Here is a 17242-nt window from a genome sequence, read left to right as displayed (position 1 = left end):
ACAATTTTTTATTTTTGTACCTTTTCTCCACGTTAAAAAACGACCCTGGTATCTAACTCTGTCCCGTGGGGAGGCACAGTAAATAGGTACACCATTGGAGATAAATACTAAAAAAAACAAAAACAAAAAAAAAACTAATCAATGTTTTATGTTTTATGTCAAAGGACATGAAAGAATTTAGAGCATGCAATGCCTACAAAACCAAAAGAGTACTCAAAGGAAATCTACTGTAGAAAAAGACAAGCCTCAAAGAAAGCATTACAAAGAATATTATAAAATTCATGATATTAAGCCATGCTGATCATGTAATCAGAGTCCCCTACATCAGAGTCACCAACAGAAAAATGAGAATAACAAATAAATATATTTCATATAAAATGACTCAAAAAAAAAAAAAAAATGGAAAAAAGTGATATAGGTCAAATAAGAAATAATAATTATCAGGTCAAGCATAGGTTTGTTTATTTGTTTTTTCTTAAGCAAATCAATTTTTTTTAAGTTATTTAATACTGGAATACATTACCTATTGTAAATAATTCACTGCATATGATTAAACAGATGTTATTTATGCACAGATTGGGGGAAATTATAGGTTCATACCTTTCACAAATAACCATAAAAAATCCATTATAAATTCTGAATTCATGTAGGCCTTACCGATATCCATTACATGAACTATGCACTTTCAGTCCATGGCTAAAAATGTGCATATACCAGGATGGCACCCCTGTTTACCTGGTTATCATTAGTAAATGGTAGACTCCAAGTGATGACATGTTCCAAGACGTAACAAACATGATACAATCATCAGTTTCCATTATGCATGTCACAATTCTAAACCAATTAACAGGGTTCTTGAGTATAGTAAAATTTCAAAATTCCTTGATCATTTAAAAAAACACACACACACACACATGCAATTTCATGACACCGGCTATTCCCAAGCAGTCACTCATTTAACTACTGATCAAGCCCAATGTTGCTTAAGTCCAACAAGAACTGGTGTTTCAACATGATATAACTGTAAACCAAATGATGACAACCAATAAGAAGATGGTTATTATGAGGTTTTATGGGATAAATATTATGTTTGATTACAAAATGTTATGTTTGATTACAAAATGTTATGTTTGATTACATAAAGTGAATAGAAAATAAGGGTTCATTTTTCTAAAGGTGTTTTTTTTATTCCATGCATACAGTTTGTATTCAAAAATCAAAAGATCAAATTAAATCGATTTTCGATAATCTTCATCTTCATCATTCTCATTTTATGCTAAACTAGTTGTGTCAACATGGCATTGGTCGGAATGTAGTGAAATAATTTTAATCTCTAATTTTTACTTGTTTACATATTTCTAAAATTAATGTAGATAACTCCTATTATATTCTTCAATTTAAAATGAGTTTGATTTTTAGGTGATTCTTCTTAGCAGTAATGGGCAAAACTAAGTAATTAAAAAATAAATAAATTGTAGCCAAGTATGTTATCATATTGCCAATACAATTGTACAATAATAACAAATGAAAATTAGAATGTCAGAAGTAATGTTTAATTTGTTAGATAATGTGAGATAGAAAAAGAAATAGTACTAGTGGGCTCTTCCAACTCTCAGATACAAAATAATATGTGCTTGCTTAAGTAGAAAACTTCAACAACTTCAAAATCACAAACATTGGATTTTCAAACTTTCTCTATCATTTCTCTTGTAATGACTTTTGTCCCTCAGCTCAACAACAACAAAACAAGTTCAGTCTGCATTGCATTAACGAACATCTGTCTTACAGTTGGTTAACAACCATGCACCACCATTCTTATGTAAATTAGTATCTCTATTGTGAAAGTTGATGATATGTGTTACATGTACAACAGATGTGTAATGCAAGTCTTAAAGACAAGCTTAGATGTGATGATCTTAGAAAAAGATTAAATCTGAGCAGTATAGGGAAATATATGCAGAACCTGAGATAGTTGGTTTGTCACATTGAAAGAATCAAGGAGTTCTTACGTTAGTAAATATAAACAGTAGAAGTGGCAGTATCAGTGACAGGGGAAGGTTGAGAAAAACATGAGAGGAAGTGATAAGGACAGATTTGAAAAAAGAAGAATAAATAAAGACCTGGCCAGAGATAGATTAAACTATTACTACTGATGATGATGATGATGATGATGATGATGAACAACAACAATAACAACAGCTTTGTAGCAGCAAACAAAATAATAATCTATTTTCATTTGTGAATCAATGCCCCCCCACCCCACACCTCAAGTGAATGACCACACACTGACCAATCAGCTATATTGATTCATCTGTTCCCAAAGAAACTTCTTTAGCCTCTTTTGGGAACTACAGTCAGCCAGCAGAGAGAATTTAACCGATGAGCAAAACAGACATTCTCTCTCTCTCTCTCTCTCTCTTTTCTGTGAACACCTACTGGACACAACAGTTCATCCACTCATCATAAAAGCTGATGACACAAAGAAACGACTTGCTTCTTCCTAGCCAACTTCTTACATCGATTAAACCTTTTCATTGTTTTGTTTTAAGGTTTGTTTTTTTGTTATTTGTTCTTTCTTTTGTGTTCATAAATTTATACTTAGCAGGGGAAACAAATTCTCCTTTCCCAAAGTTTTACAAACTATAGTAACAAACCATTTTCTTCAAACTACTAATTCCTAAGGCAAATAATTCATACAGCATCAAAAAAAAAAAAAAAGTAATTCTACTACAGTAGACGCACTCACTGTTGCAAGTTCTTCACTTAACAGTTGCTTCTTTCTAAGAAAAATATTGTGGACACTTAAAATAGCTACTATGAAGTACGTTAATAATATTTACAATCTGCTCATATTTGTTCACAGTGTCTAATCATATGAGGACTATCCTACAGTAATAAATTACTTTCTTACTGTTTAGAGATTCTGCTTAAGCAAGCACATCTAATTTTTGAGAAAGATTTACTCCTTATGAGATGCAGCTATCAAGTCTCATCTAGCAAGCATCAGAGTTGAATGATTGTCCAAACAATTTATTACCAAATACTAATACTAGTCAGTGGCTCCAAACACAAAAAATGTAAAAGAAATTTATAGCCAATTCTAAACAGTCAGTTTCAATAATAAAAGTCAAGTTCAGGGCTGAACAAGCGTCTTTCTGTTAGAGAGTAAATCAGTAGCACTGGAACAGACTTGGCACATGTTCAAAAACAGATTACATCAAAATAAACTCCAAGACTTTTCATGTTTCTATATTCAAGCTATTATTAAACTAGCGTTGGAACGATTAATCGGAATCAGGAATAAAAAAAATCAAAACTTTTGACGGTATCAAGAATCTGTATTGGAATCAGAAAATATCTATTCTCCGATGCCAAAAACGATTCCTTTAATTATCTTTTATTATTTGATTTCATTTCAAACGAAATTATCTACTGCTGGTAGTAAGAATAAAATAATAAATATTTATTGATTTTAAATTATCAGTAAAACTGAAATCTATAGATCATTCTCCCCACAAGTGTGTTTTTAGGTTTGAGAAAATATATGCACATTTAATGTATTTTTTTTTTAGGTGGGGGGGGATAACAATTCTATAGTTAAATTATTTAGTGATTTATAAAGAATCAGAATCAGTAATTGCATCAGAATTAGGAAAAATATTGGAATCATCCTATCAATATCTAAAACATTAATTATGCATGAATTGTGATTAGCATGATTGTAGACAATGAAATCTGCCGAGTTCAAATTTAAGTGGATACATTATGGACATTTATGTACTAATACTAAAATACTACTGAGAAAGCTTTGACCTTCCCCCCTCCCCAGCTATCATTAAAATAGCAATCTCCATAGAATTAATCATCTGCAATTGGTTACAATAAGTTTGTCATTTTACAGCACATCAAAACTTTTTTAAGGATAACATTTATTGTAAAAAATTCATTGGGCACTATAATTTGAACACAAGTGGCCTTTTTTTATCCATAGCTGATGGGAGATTAATGTTTCATACTTTTCTTAAAAGCATTACTGTAATTTGATCAAAATATGTCTAAGATGCAAAGTTGGCTCAGCTGATTGCATAGTCCAGGATGCTATCCATTACCCTAATCCAGCACCAATCACTAGAGTGTATTTAGACATTAGATACTGCTAAAACATGTTGAGATACCAGTTTTCATCAGATCACTGAAGTTAAGCAATGCTGAGCCTGGGCAATATTTAGGTAGGTAAACATTCAGGAAAAAAAATGTGACATTCCTCTCCTGGACAACATTAAGTGACCCGAATGATCCGTCAGTGACATCATGGACATTAACAACAAACCTTTCATCACGTAGGCATGAGCTATTTTTAGAATTTCAACATGGCAACAAGAAGCCATTTAGACAGATTAACCCTTTCGTGTTGAATGTGCGAGCATCTTGCATGGGCCAGACCACATGCGAGAGATTGAAAAAATAAAAAGTCAGCCGTCAACATGTGATTCCGGACTGATCGCACATGAAAACAGACGCACTAAGCGAACAAGTATTTTGCTTCATATATAATGAGTTGAAAAACGTTTTGCTTTGTGACTTTTGTTACAAGTCATGTTATTCAAGCGTTGTGAATTTGATAGATTCAAGGAAAGTCCAAGGCCATGCTATTCGAGTGTCATGAATCCAATGCATCCAGGGAAGGCATGATGTCGTTATGTTTTTATGTAATCAGCCATCTGAGGACTTTATCTATCTGGACTAAGGTTGATGAAAAAAATCATTTTTCTTCTTTGTTTAATTTTGGTCCTTTGTCTGTTAGTCGGAAATCCTGTTGACCTGTAATTTCCTTCTGAAAATATAACTTGAACTTAAAATAACTTTAAAATTGACGCATCTCAGCACACATGGTGACTTACGCTTTAACAGCAACGGGGATTATTATTTTTCCTTTTTCTTCCTTGAAAATGTAATATGGGATTTTGCCCTGTAACCCAGAACTTTGATTGACCCTCCTTCTCATCATCATTGGGTTTTATTATTTTTTTTCTCTTTCATCTTTTATTATTTGATTTCTTTCACAAAAAAATTTAAAAAAAAAAACAACAACAAAAATAATTATAAAACATGTTTGTCTCTGGATCCATGTTCTTATTCTATTTATATTTGTGCATGCCTCTCTTAACCTGCAATTAACACCTTCAGTTACGACTCAGGGAATATAGTGTCATTAGCCCATAGAGAGTTTGATGTCATTTTGAAGATCCCCTCCTCCCCCCACGTTTTTGGATGATAGGGAAAGAACTAAGTGGTGCATTTCACTAGTAGACTCCCTTACTCACTTTTGTGCAGGATTTTGGAGCAAAAAATGTAATAATACCAGGAATCTAAGTAAACATTGCACCCAGGTGTATAAATAAATTGATCAGAAAGGTAATCAGTCGTATAATCAGAATGATACACTGGTTTTTGTTAAAGCAGCAAATTTAGGCCAGTATAAAATGAGTGGCTATTTGGGAATTTCCTGCTGCTGTATGTGGGAGAACAGTGAGATCTCTCTGCAAAATAAAAACTATACAGCCGTGAAGATGCTTTAAGCAAGTACTTAAGTATAATCTGCTAATCCACACATGTTGATACAATGAACCAACTGGAGTTCTGCCCTCAATCATGTTGCAAAGCTCTCTGGGGTGCAATTTGTCTTGATTTTTTAAACAGCCTGGGTAGTACTGAAAAAGAATGACCAATTAGAAATACTAGGTTTATAAAAGTATGGGCAGTATAACCGGCGACAGACTAGGGCCCTGTCATGAGGATGCTTTGGTGTTATCAAGACTGAGTTATTGTTATTAAATAAGTCAAAAAGGTGTCGATATGGCATAAAACAGTAAAATAAAACAATATCAAGTAAGATTATGCATGAATGTAAATTCCTAAATATCGATGGTGTAAAGAAAAAAAGATTGCGCTAATAATGTTGGGGACGGTATGAAGTCATATTTACCCCTCACCCATTCCCAGTTATGAGTTAAATAGCAACTTGTGTTCAATTAATCTTATTCAATGAATCATTCAGTATAAATGTTTTTCAGTATTAAATGACCCACCCACCTTACTCACAGAAATAATAATAAAAAAAGAAAGACTGATTTTTTTTAAAACAACTGCTCCCAGTGCAGATGCACTAGTTGATATTATCAGCACTGAAAAAAAAAGAAACCATAATATTAAACAGACTTTCTTTTTTTTTAGATAAGCTTTCCAATGAGATTGAGCTTTGAAAAGTTGCTAATCTGAAATTATTTTATTTAAATTATTTAGTGATTATTTCCAGTGCGAATATGGAATTGAATTTATTGCTTTTGAAGTTGCTAAAGATTATCATCAGAATCTGATTACAAAAGAAAAAAATCACACGCATACACATACAAACAAACAAACAAAAATAACAGTGACAAAAAAACAAAAAAAACGGCCAGGACAAAAATATATTGTTGTATCCATTTTTACTCACATCCACATAAGGGCAGAGGTAGATTCAAGGTCAGTTTTTACTGTGGGGAAAATTCAGCTCTGTATAGGAACAATGGTTAAAATCACCTCAGTCTAGAAGGATTTCACCTTCACTGACCAAAGACAGATAATAGTTTTTACATAACTGAATACCTCTCACTCTACTGTAAGGCCCCTGACAAACATATGCACTAACTTGGAGTTTATATTCGGAACACACTGCCCTTGATTAAAGAACATAGAATAGAGTAAGATGATCAGGTTTGCAGCATTAGTTACTTATATTTCATTTATCATTCTCTTTTGACCCAGGACTGTGCTCTGCTCAATAGCATATATGTAACACTCTTCTTCGAATTGAGTGCCTGAAAACATGTAAGAATTTTAATATCCACCACAATCATTTGCTGGGATTCTCAATCTAAACAGACCGAACTGCTAACAGCAAGTATAGTTTGTCCATTGCATACTTCCTTTCACAGACTGTTAGTTTTCTGACCCACCTTCCAGATCATGAAGATCAGCAAATCTCACTTCTCAACTTGTGTGATGGATGTCCATAGCTGACTTGGGAACACTGATCACCTCGTGATATTGATTGATATCATCCTAAAGTCTCTACTAAAGCTGAACAGCCATTGCTCAAAATGATGAGATACTTCAAACAGACAAATTGGAAATCCATCAGAGGTCATAGTCCCTGTTGGCCATAGAGTAAAACATTTTCTCTATTTGCTGATTAATGAGCAAATGAGATAACTAAATGAGATGAAGGCATGTCTCCACACAGAAATTCTATAGCAAGCCCCTATGGTTCACTTTGACTTGTGCAACAGCTGTTGCTCAGAGGCAGCAAGCATTCTGCCAATTCAACAATTCAATAAGTCAAGTGCAAGTAGACCATCAAGAAACCATTGTAAGTTTGTAATAGCTGTAGCTAAGAGAAGTTATATCTACATGACCATAAAACATATCAAGTTGCAGAAATTAGGAACTTACGATTTATGCAAAATCTATAATAGTGTCACGAATGATAGGTAATCAACAATTCTGTTGCTATCCAATCACAATGATGTCATTTGCATGACAACTGATAAGGCTGAGCTATTTGCCCAGCAGTTCAACTTGAATTCTACAAACCCTATCAGAAAGCCTAACATCTAAACTCTTTGGCACTAACATTCACAGGTAATATGAATTTGAACAAAAACACAACAGATATTGTCAAGGCTGCTGCTAGGAAAGTGGGCTCCCTATATCAAGTAAGAAAACTTCTTACACCTACCAGTATACTATATCTCTACAAAGCTACCATCCACTCATGCATAGAGTATTGTTGTCACATCTAGGCCAGTGCATGAATCACGACTTTCTTTTAGACTTTAGTCCCAAAAAGTCTCTAATCTAATATGTTCTGCTCTATGCAACAAGCTCCATCCCTTTTCCATTGCTGCAATGTTGGATCTCTGTGCTTGTTTTACAAGTTTCAATGGAATGTGCTCTGAAGAACTTGCTTCTCTAGTGCCCCCTCAGCATAAATACACCATAACATTAACCCGATAGTCAGCTAAATCTTATCTCTTCAATGTGGAGGTACCCAGATGTCAAAGGGCTTTCTATTGTAATAGCTTCTTTCCTCAAACTTTGAAACTGCATCCCTGCTTCATGATCAATATGAAACAATTTAAATGTAATGTGAACAAACGTTTTGCTGCACAACTTCTTACTTAAGATGCCCATATAAATCTGGCCTCTAATTCACAGTAACTCCTTACATCTCAATGTGTCTTGTTTGGGGCAAATAAAAAATATTTTAAAATATAAAAAGATGATTGGGGCATTTTTTTTTTTTTTTTATCTTGTACACATTTTTATCTAATGCTTTTTTTCTTCAGACTTTAATTCAGAGCTTCTTTGTAATGAAAGGATTATAAATCCACACAGCTTTACCTTGATATCAAATATGTCAAACATGTTAAAACTTGAGAAAGGTATGAATCACATCTGCCCATTTATGGGTTAAATGGTACAAAAAGTAAAATGTGTGTTTAGAAATATGATTCCCAGCATTAAATGATACATCATTAAGCAAATTAACCAGCCGCATTATTAAGAGTAAAAAAAATATGTAATCATTTAAGATCAGGCTGAAAATCCTGAATGACTTCTCTGAAACCAACCAGAACAGATATCAACTTTTATTTAGCTAGAAAGCCTCATCAATTTTTGAACAGAATTATTTTAAGAGAAAACCTTAAAACTGTTGTTTGCCTCACCATTGGTGACTCATTAACTTCCAAAAGAAAGCATAAGTGGCACTTCTAATAAAATAAACAGATGCATACACCATCAAGAGAATTACATAAGAATCACTTATCATTTCTAACAGTTCAGCAAAAAAAGGAATTTAGGTAAAAAAAAAAAAAAAGATAAACTCACAAGAAGTAGTTATTATTTAAACTTCTAAACTCAACACTTGAAAAAAAAAAGTCTACTTTTCTGCCCATCACACTTTATAATATAAACTAGCATGAAGACCAGGCATTGCCCGGGATTTAATAAGAAATCATTATATGCTTAGTCTATAACTCTGTATTATTTATTTTGTACTTTTTTACATTCTATAATATTCAATTTTTAAGGTTGGGCTCAACAATCATTGGGGAGGGGGGAATGTAAGTAAAGTAACATTGAAATAATTTTGGGTAAATTTATAATCTCAAGATATGCCCAGTATTTCCCAGGAATCAATGAGGACCCATGTGTACTCCTGCTCTAAGCAAATAAAGTGAAGTAACATGTCTTTCGTTTTTATGAATACCAAGTGTGAACGCAGACCCCACATTTAATTGATATATACTTAGTCAAGTACTTTGAGTAATGTAGTTTCACAATGTATATGGTTATGAGTGGGGTCTATCTGTAAAAGTCTACGAAGAGTTTGTGAACAAATAAGAACTACTATATATATAAGTGAAAATTTGAAATTAAAAATTTTTGACAAATTTATTATTTGACAAAGTATACAAAATTTTTTAATTATTTCTTTAATCCATGAATTTTCAATAAATGGCTCATATCAGAGGAAATGTTTTTTAGCAAAATAATGTTAATAGGGAGTCATAAATTTTGCTTTTAAGCACATATATTGAAAAACTAAAAATCTTGTATGAAAAGCCAAGATTAGAAAAAGATTTCCTCTGATGATATGAGCCATTTATTGAAAATCCATGGATTAAGGAAATAACTTTAAATTTCTGTATACCTTGTTGAATAATAAATTTGTCGTAATTTTTTTAAAAATTTACTGAATTTAATTCCAAATTTTCCATTATTAATATTGTTCTATCTCATATTTCTTTACCTCATTGGAACTGTTTTATAAATATTATTATTAATATTTACATAGACTTTAATTTTACAGTATTATACAAGCTGTAATCCAAAAGTTCAGTTTATTTATATATATATATATATATATATATATATATATATATATATCCAGATGACAAGTTGCATCCCTCTGCATGTTTTACAAGTATTTTAATGGTGGATGCTCTGACGAACTACAAGCCCTTGATGTAAATACCACCGACAAATTCAACAAGCAACCAAACCCTATCCCTAAATGTAAGAAGGCCTTCTACTCTAATAGTTTCTTCCCCAGAACTGCTAGACTGGAACTGCCTTCTGGGTTTATATTTTCCCAACTATACTGACATGCAGTAAATTCAAGTGTAATGTGAATAGACATCCTGCTGCTCAACTCCCTAGATCCTATTCCTGCAACTACTATCCCCGATAGTAGTCCCCTACATCAAAGTAGCACTGTGCTTTGTTTGGAGTGAAAATGAAATTTAAACATTGAATAATATATATATATATATATATATATATATATATATATATATATATATATATATATACACTTCAGAATAATTTTTTTATTTAACAATCAGTTGGTATGGAAACCTGTAATTATAAGATTTACAAAATATTACTGGCGGTAATATTCTATAAGTTATCCCATCTAAATAATAATTGCTCGATATGCAAGATAGAGCAAATAAATTTTGACTTTGACTTTAGCAAATAGGGTACATACCTTTATAAATATTTGCTAATATTTTCTCTCCTCTGATGAGATGGTAGACATCGAAACCTATAGCTTAAGGAGATTAATTTTCTAAAGTATTTCTTTGTCTTGCTTAGAATAATAAAAATCTTTGATATGAAACTCAACAACTACATTTCAATAAGGGTTTTTTGGAATTCATTGAATCACAATTTAATTGTATATATATATATATATATATATATATATATATATATATATATATATACATACAATTTTAATAGCAATAATAATTATAATAATACAAATATATGGTTTATTCCAAAGGTTCATTTTAGCATTTATAATTTCAATACAATTTTGGGCATATGGCTCACAGATATATTGTGTCATCTAGAGGCTCAATTTTCAAACTCTATGCATTAAATTAGGCTGTAATTCGGCAATAATATGTCCAATATGGTCTTTAAAGTAGTCAATTGTGTCTGGTTTATCAGTATAGACATGGGATTTTACATATCCTCAAAGAAAATAGTCCAATGGGGATAAATCACACTAATGAGATGGTCAGTTGTTAGGTCTATTTTGAGAAATTAGTTCATCAAATGTTTCTCCAGGTAAATTGATTGTATCGCATGTTGTATGACATGTGGCTCTGTTCTGCTATATTTTCATAATGAATTGCCAAACCAAGCTGAACACAAAATAACTAATAGTTACTAAATCTGCCCAAAACACCTTATATATATTTTCCATTTCTTATTTTTCTTAATTTCGTTTACATTTTTAGTAAATTCCGTTTTCTTTGTTTTCATTTTCACAGAATTTACAAGATATTAACCACTTTGTAAATCGGAATTGTTTTAAATTCATTGCTTTTATCTTCAGCTTTCTTTTCTTCTGATTCATATTATTTGTTTATACTCCCATGTCCACAACTAAAAGAACTTTTTCGAAATATGACAGTAAGTTACTCCAAAGCAAAAAATTGTGTCATAAAATATACAATCTCAAACGTTATTTTAACCATATTAAATCTATTTTGGAAGGTGGCGCTCATGAAGTGGATAATAATGTGGACCAACGACCTGAGTGTGCCGAGTTCAGATCCAGTTGGTTCCATATGTTGGTAACATTCACATGGTATCTTCTGTAATAACTTGATTCTAATAGAAATTAGGAAAACCAATGCCACCTCCGTTTCATCTCGAAAGACAATGGATACTCTTGTACGGATGGTTACGTGTGTAATTGTGAGACAAGGGTTGCATAATATCCAACCACACCTCTCCTGAATCAGCACTGCTTGAGTCCAGCAGCAAGAAGAAGTCCAGGACAACTGAAAATAATGCAGAGATAAGCAGAGAGCACATACAGCACCTCGAATTCTCAAATATTCACCCATTTTAGTAGTGACCTGGTTCAATGTTGCTTAACTTCAGTAATTTAACAGGAACCAAGGTGTCAACTTGATTATGCCAACAAAATAAATCTGATCGAAAAAGAAGTACTATTTTTTACACAAATCTACTTTTTAAATCATATTTTACCCAGTTTAAACAAAAGCTAGTCATGCATCATTCTTTTTCTAACTTCAGAAATGATTTTTATAAAAATTAAAATAACGGTTTCCAAATAGAAAAGTTCATTTTTTTTTATATAACTCAACAATAGTGTTTGCTAAAGTAATATTCCAAAGAAAACATGTTTTTAATAAAATGCAACAATCAAAATTTTAAAGGAAAATTTAGGCATTTGAGATTAGATTCTATCATAAAATTATGAATATTAATTACAAGAACAAACAATGTTGTCAGGAATCACATAAATAATCATCACTATCGGTTCTCACTTTTGTTTGATTGCAGTGAGATTGAGTACATTGACAAAGACAGTTCTCTAATACACATAAAATAAATGATGTAAAGAAGATTGGCTGGCAGAAAAAGAGGTGAGAAAGCAACATGGACCAGTTTGTCATTTTAAGCCTGCATGAGAGCAAGTGAAAATTGAAAGGAGTGGCAAAGGATATCCTGTTTGTCAGCAATGCCTCTGGGACTAAAGGGAATGTGATGTGAGATGATGGTATGAAAAAAAATAATGTAAATAAATCTGGTGGTGAGGTCAAGCAGTAGAACTAAACAAAGTTCAATCTTATTCTTATATCTGATAAGCATCAGTTTTTATGGCAAGAGAGAAAACAAGAATCCATTCTGAAAACAGTCACGTTTTGTTTGTTTGTTTTTTGTTTTTTTGCCAAGTGAGAAAATATTGTGAAATGGGCATAATGTGCAGTAACCAGAATTTTGTGAATGAACAAAATTAGAAAATATTTTTAATTCATGAATAGTGGGTGAGAGTTTTTCTCAAACATGTTAACACTGCAACCATTATTAACAGAAATATACCAATGCATAATGATTGTAATGAAAAATTAAACTGCATGATTATTATCAAACATCTGCTAATTACTAATATTAAATAACTCATAATATTTTAATTAAATGTTCAATAAATTAAACTAATACGAGTGTTGAACACACACTTTCAATAAAAAAATAAAAATTTATATTAATATATTGCTCTGATCATTATTGAGCACTATTTTATAGACACAGGTTTATGAAATTAACTCCTATGAACAAAAACTTGTGTGTGTGTGTGTGTGTGTGTGTGTGTGTGTGTATATATATATAATATATATGTGTGTGTGTGTATATATATTATATATATGTGTGTGTGTGTGTGTGTGTTTATATATATATATATATATATATTATATATATGTGTGTGTGTGCGTTTATATATATATATATTATATATATATGTGTGTGTGCGTTTATATATATTATATATATATGTGTGTGTGTGTGCGTTTATATATATATATATATATATATATATATATATATATATATATATAAAAATATATCCACACTAGCATGAGTACCCTGCAATGCCCGAGTCGACATGAAGTTGCATGTTGGAACAAACCTGCTATACTAAGGATATTAATCATTTTCATTGTGGGCAATGTCGATACCCCCACAACAATTTCAAAAATAAAAGAACGGATAAAAATATGTAAATCTAATCGCCCCAAAAAAGAAGTACATGATACCCTCTACACCAGATATTTTGGCAGAATGAATACAAAGAGAAGAAGCTATTCTCCAGATATTGAGCACTTTTTGTTGCTCGTGTGCTGGACCCCACCCAGAAAAAAAATAAATAAAAGAAAAAATAAATGAATCAAAACAACTTTTGTTTCAATAAAAATAGCAGAATTGCCAGAGTGACCAAAAAAAAAAAAAAAGCCATGTAGGCAAACTCCAACGTGAAACGCGAATAAAGGGAAAAGCTAATTTGCAAACGACTTTGCCCAGTGTAGAAATAATAACGTTTATAAAGATTAACACATTTGAAAAGTTGAAGAACATAATGGAATTCCTTTCATTGGCTTGTTTTTGTTTTGATTTTTTCCTAAATAGAAGAAATTTTTGACTTTTTTTTGGGGGGGAGGGGTCAATTTCCGGAACACTCATAGGTTCTGTATAACCGTTTCAAAAATAATAAAAACAAACAAATGAGATCTTTTCGTTTATTCCTAAGTGTTTTATTTATTTAATTTTTTAATATTTAAAAATCAAGCAAAACATTTTTCTGTCTACACGCTAGAAACTTATTGCGATTACCAAATTATTTTATGTGGGAAAGTGTCTCTTTTTTTATCTTTTGAACTTCGGAACATAAAAAAAAAACTCATTAGGCGAAATAATTCTACCCATTTCTAAAAAAAAATCGATGTTGAAAGTAATAATTCCAAATAAATTAAATTAAATTAAATATATTATCAATATAATTGTTATTTAAAGTTAATGAAATAACAATCATAAATAGAACACTTAAAATAACTCTCTTGCTAGAAACTAACATACAGCTATTTAATAAAATCAATTTTCCTTAATATAATATGCAAATGAGATGACCTCTTAATCGTATATTTTGAAAGAACCATACTATATATATATATATAGAAATAAATGAAACATTAAAGTAATGGACCTTTTGTTTAAATTGTGAACAAACAAACAGACAAGAATACGAATTTATATATATATATATATATATATATATGGAGCTCTATGGAAAAAATTATCTTTAGTTGACCTTTGACAACTAAATATTTTCTTAACATGCTGAATTTTCAAGAGTTTACAACAATTTTAAATACCGATACATAAAAAGTTTGGAAACTTATTGAAGACACCTTGTAAATATATTTATTTTACATGAATGGAGAAATTTAATTAATATTTCTGATCAATTTGTTCATACAACTAGTAGAATATTTCGATGAGCAGTATCCTATCTTTGCTTAAAGTTACATATATCACCTTCCCAAAACAAGTTGACAAAATTTCGGAGGGTATTTTGTTAGTCTTCTTTATGCTACATAATTCTGCTAGCAGTTTCATATTCTACTATTCTCACTTGATTTAAAATGCAATAAAGAAATCATTTTAACTAAGCACTTTGATATAATTCTTCCTCACTGGTCAGTCCAACTGAGCTAATGAATAAGCTAAACATCTCATATGGACTAGCATTTTGAATGGCCTAAACAAATCCGAAGAGAACTGAATGCACTTAGTTCACCGGGTATATTTGCCAGGTAGTTTTCATGTGTCCAATGCCTTCTATGATTACTGGAATAAGTGTAGTCATCTTCCTAAGGTTCCAGAATCTTTTCATGTCATACATAAAACTTTGGTATTTAGTTCTCTTCGGATTTGTTTAGGCCATTCAAAATGCTGGTCCATATGAGATGTTTAGCTTATTCATTAGCTCAGTTGGACTGACCAGTGAGGAAGAATTATATCGAAGTGCACAAGTTGGTAACCATCATCATTGAAGTTACAGTTAGAATCGTAAAAAGAAGGGACAGTTAGAATCGTAAAAAGAAAATTGAAAATAAATAAACGTACTGATAATAAAGAGGGGATACAAATGAATGTTGCAACACTAATGATAAACAAATTGTAGGTTTTTGTGATTTGGATTTTTTTTTTCTTCTCTTAGATTGGTTGTTGTTCTCAAGGCTGTAGAGTCTAGTTACCCTATTTTATCCATTATGAGAAAGAGAATAGTTGGATTTATATCCCTCCAATAGGTATTAGTGCAAAAGTGACACAATAAATCAACAAATGTTATGTCATAATCCAACTAATTTCACATACATTTGTTATCTTCCATTTTCATTTTGACTGCACTTCTCATAAATGTAAAGTATTTTTTTACATTTATTTATTTGACCCCAAGCAAGGCATATTGCCACTGAAATGTAAGGGACTATGGGACAGAGTCCAGATTTATGGAAGGGCAATTTTGGGTAGCAAACTGTCTGTTTATATTACATTTAAATTTCTGCATGTTAGTATGATTGAGGAAACAGAGAGCAGGAAAGAAATTCCAAAGGCAAGAAGTCTAAGGAAAGAAGCTATTAGAATAGAAAATCTTTCAGTATCTGGAGACCTCAACAGATAGGAGGGGAGGGGATTTTACTGTTAGTTGGGTCAGGGGTATTTACATGCAGGAGGTACAAGTGCAATAAATTTATTAGAACATATTGTACAGAAATACTTGTAAAACAAGCACAAGGCACAACACTGTAGCGATGTGACAGGTGCTGAAGTTTGGCAGACAGTGAGACACTTATTAAGGTTTTAATTTTATAGCTTACCATTTGATTTTCCTAACCATCAATAATTGGCTCATATCAATTAATTTAAGCATTAGAGCATCACATTTTCTAGATTGATAACAAACTATGGACAAAAAAAAACAAATTATCTAAGACTATAGAAATTGTGAAAATAATAAAATACATTAAAAAAATAAAATGTTTTTATACCATCTGAATGTGAATGGATTATTGTTGGGCCTTTGTCATTTTTGATTGTCCATTTCAAAACAAAATAATCCATAATAAATTCAGAATGCTACGCTTTTGTGGCATTTCTCAGCATAAAGCAGAATTACTTAGCAGTGTAGTATGTGGCAGCTTGCAATGGTTTATGTGGCACGAGAAGCGATACATCTTGGCCTGATCCATTGGAACTAATCTACTTTAGAAGTTGACTTTTCATTTACAATCTATCCATTTCTTATGCTGACAACCAGGGATAGAAAAAGCCCAGTCTACCCTACTACTCAACAACACATCAGTTGTGGAGATTAGTGGGTTTATACTTTTTTGAGGCCATCAATTTAAATTGAATGTCTTATTTGTTCAGATCAGACTTTTTTTTTAGTTACAAAAGGTTCAGAAGAGTTGGAGAAACATTATAGATTATTTAGGTCACATGTAACTACAAGCGTCCAATTTTCATAAATAAATCATTATAATACCCAAGAATTTTAATTTTGTTTCATTTGTGGTAGTATTTGAGACCGTTTTGCAATGAAATACAAAGTGTTGGTACTTCTACAGTTTAAGGCCCATTTTTCTGTGAGTCTCGCTTGGCAACGCCCAGCAAATGACAGAACCCACCGGATTATACCAAGTGAGCAAAAAGCAAGCAGACGGTAAAAATTGGAAGAAGAAAATAAAATAAAGGAAAGAGTTTAAAAGGAAAAGAAAAGGGCAGAGTATCATTGCACTTCTTCAAG

General features: G+C 31.6%; 1 protein-coding gene across 2 annotated transcripts in view; it reads right to left on the bottom strand.

Annotated features, from left to right (window-relative positions):
- The window catches only part of LOC145274123 (uncharacterized), a 194949-nt gene that overhangs the window by 152536 nt on the left and 25171 nt on the right, over positions 1-17242 (bottom strand). The window lies entirely within an intron of this gene.

This window comes from Euprymna scolopes, chromosome 1, assembly GCF_053919585.1.
Source record: "Euprymna scolopes isolate OS-2025 chromosome 1, ASM5391958v1, whole genome shotgun sequence".
NCBI classification, from domain to species: Eukaryota; Metazoa; Mollusca; class Cephalopoda; order Sepiida; family Sepiolidae; genus Euprymna; species Euprymna scolopes.
This window is presented reverse-complemented; position numbering and strand designations above follow the sequence as displayed.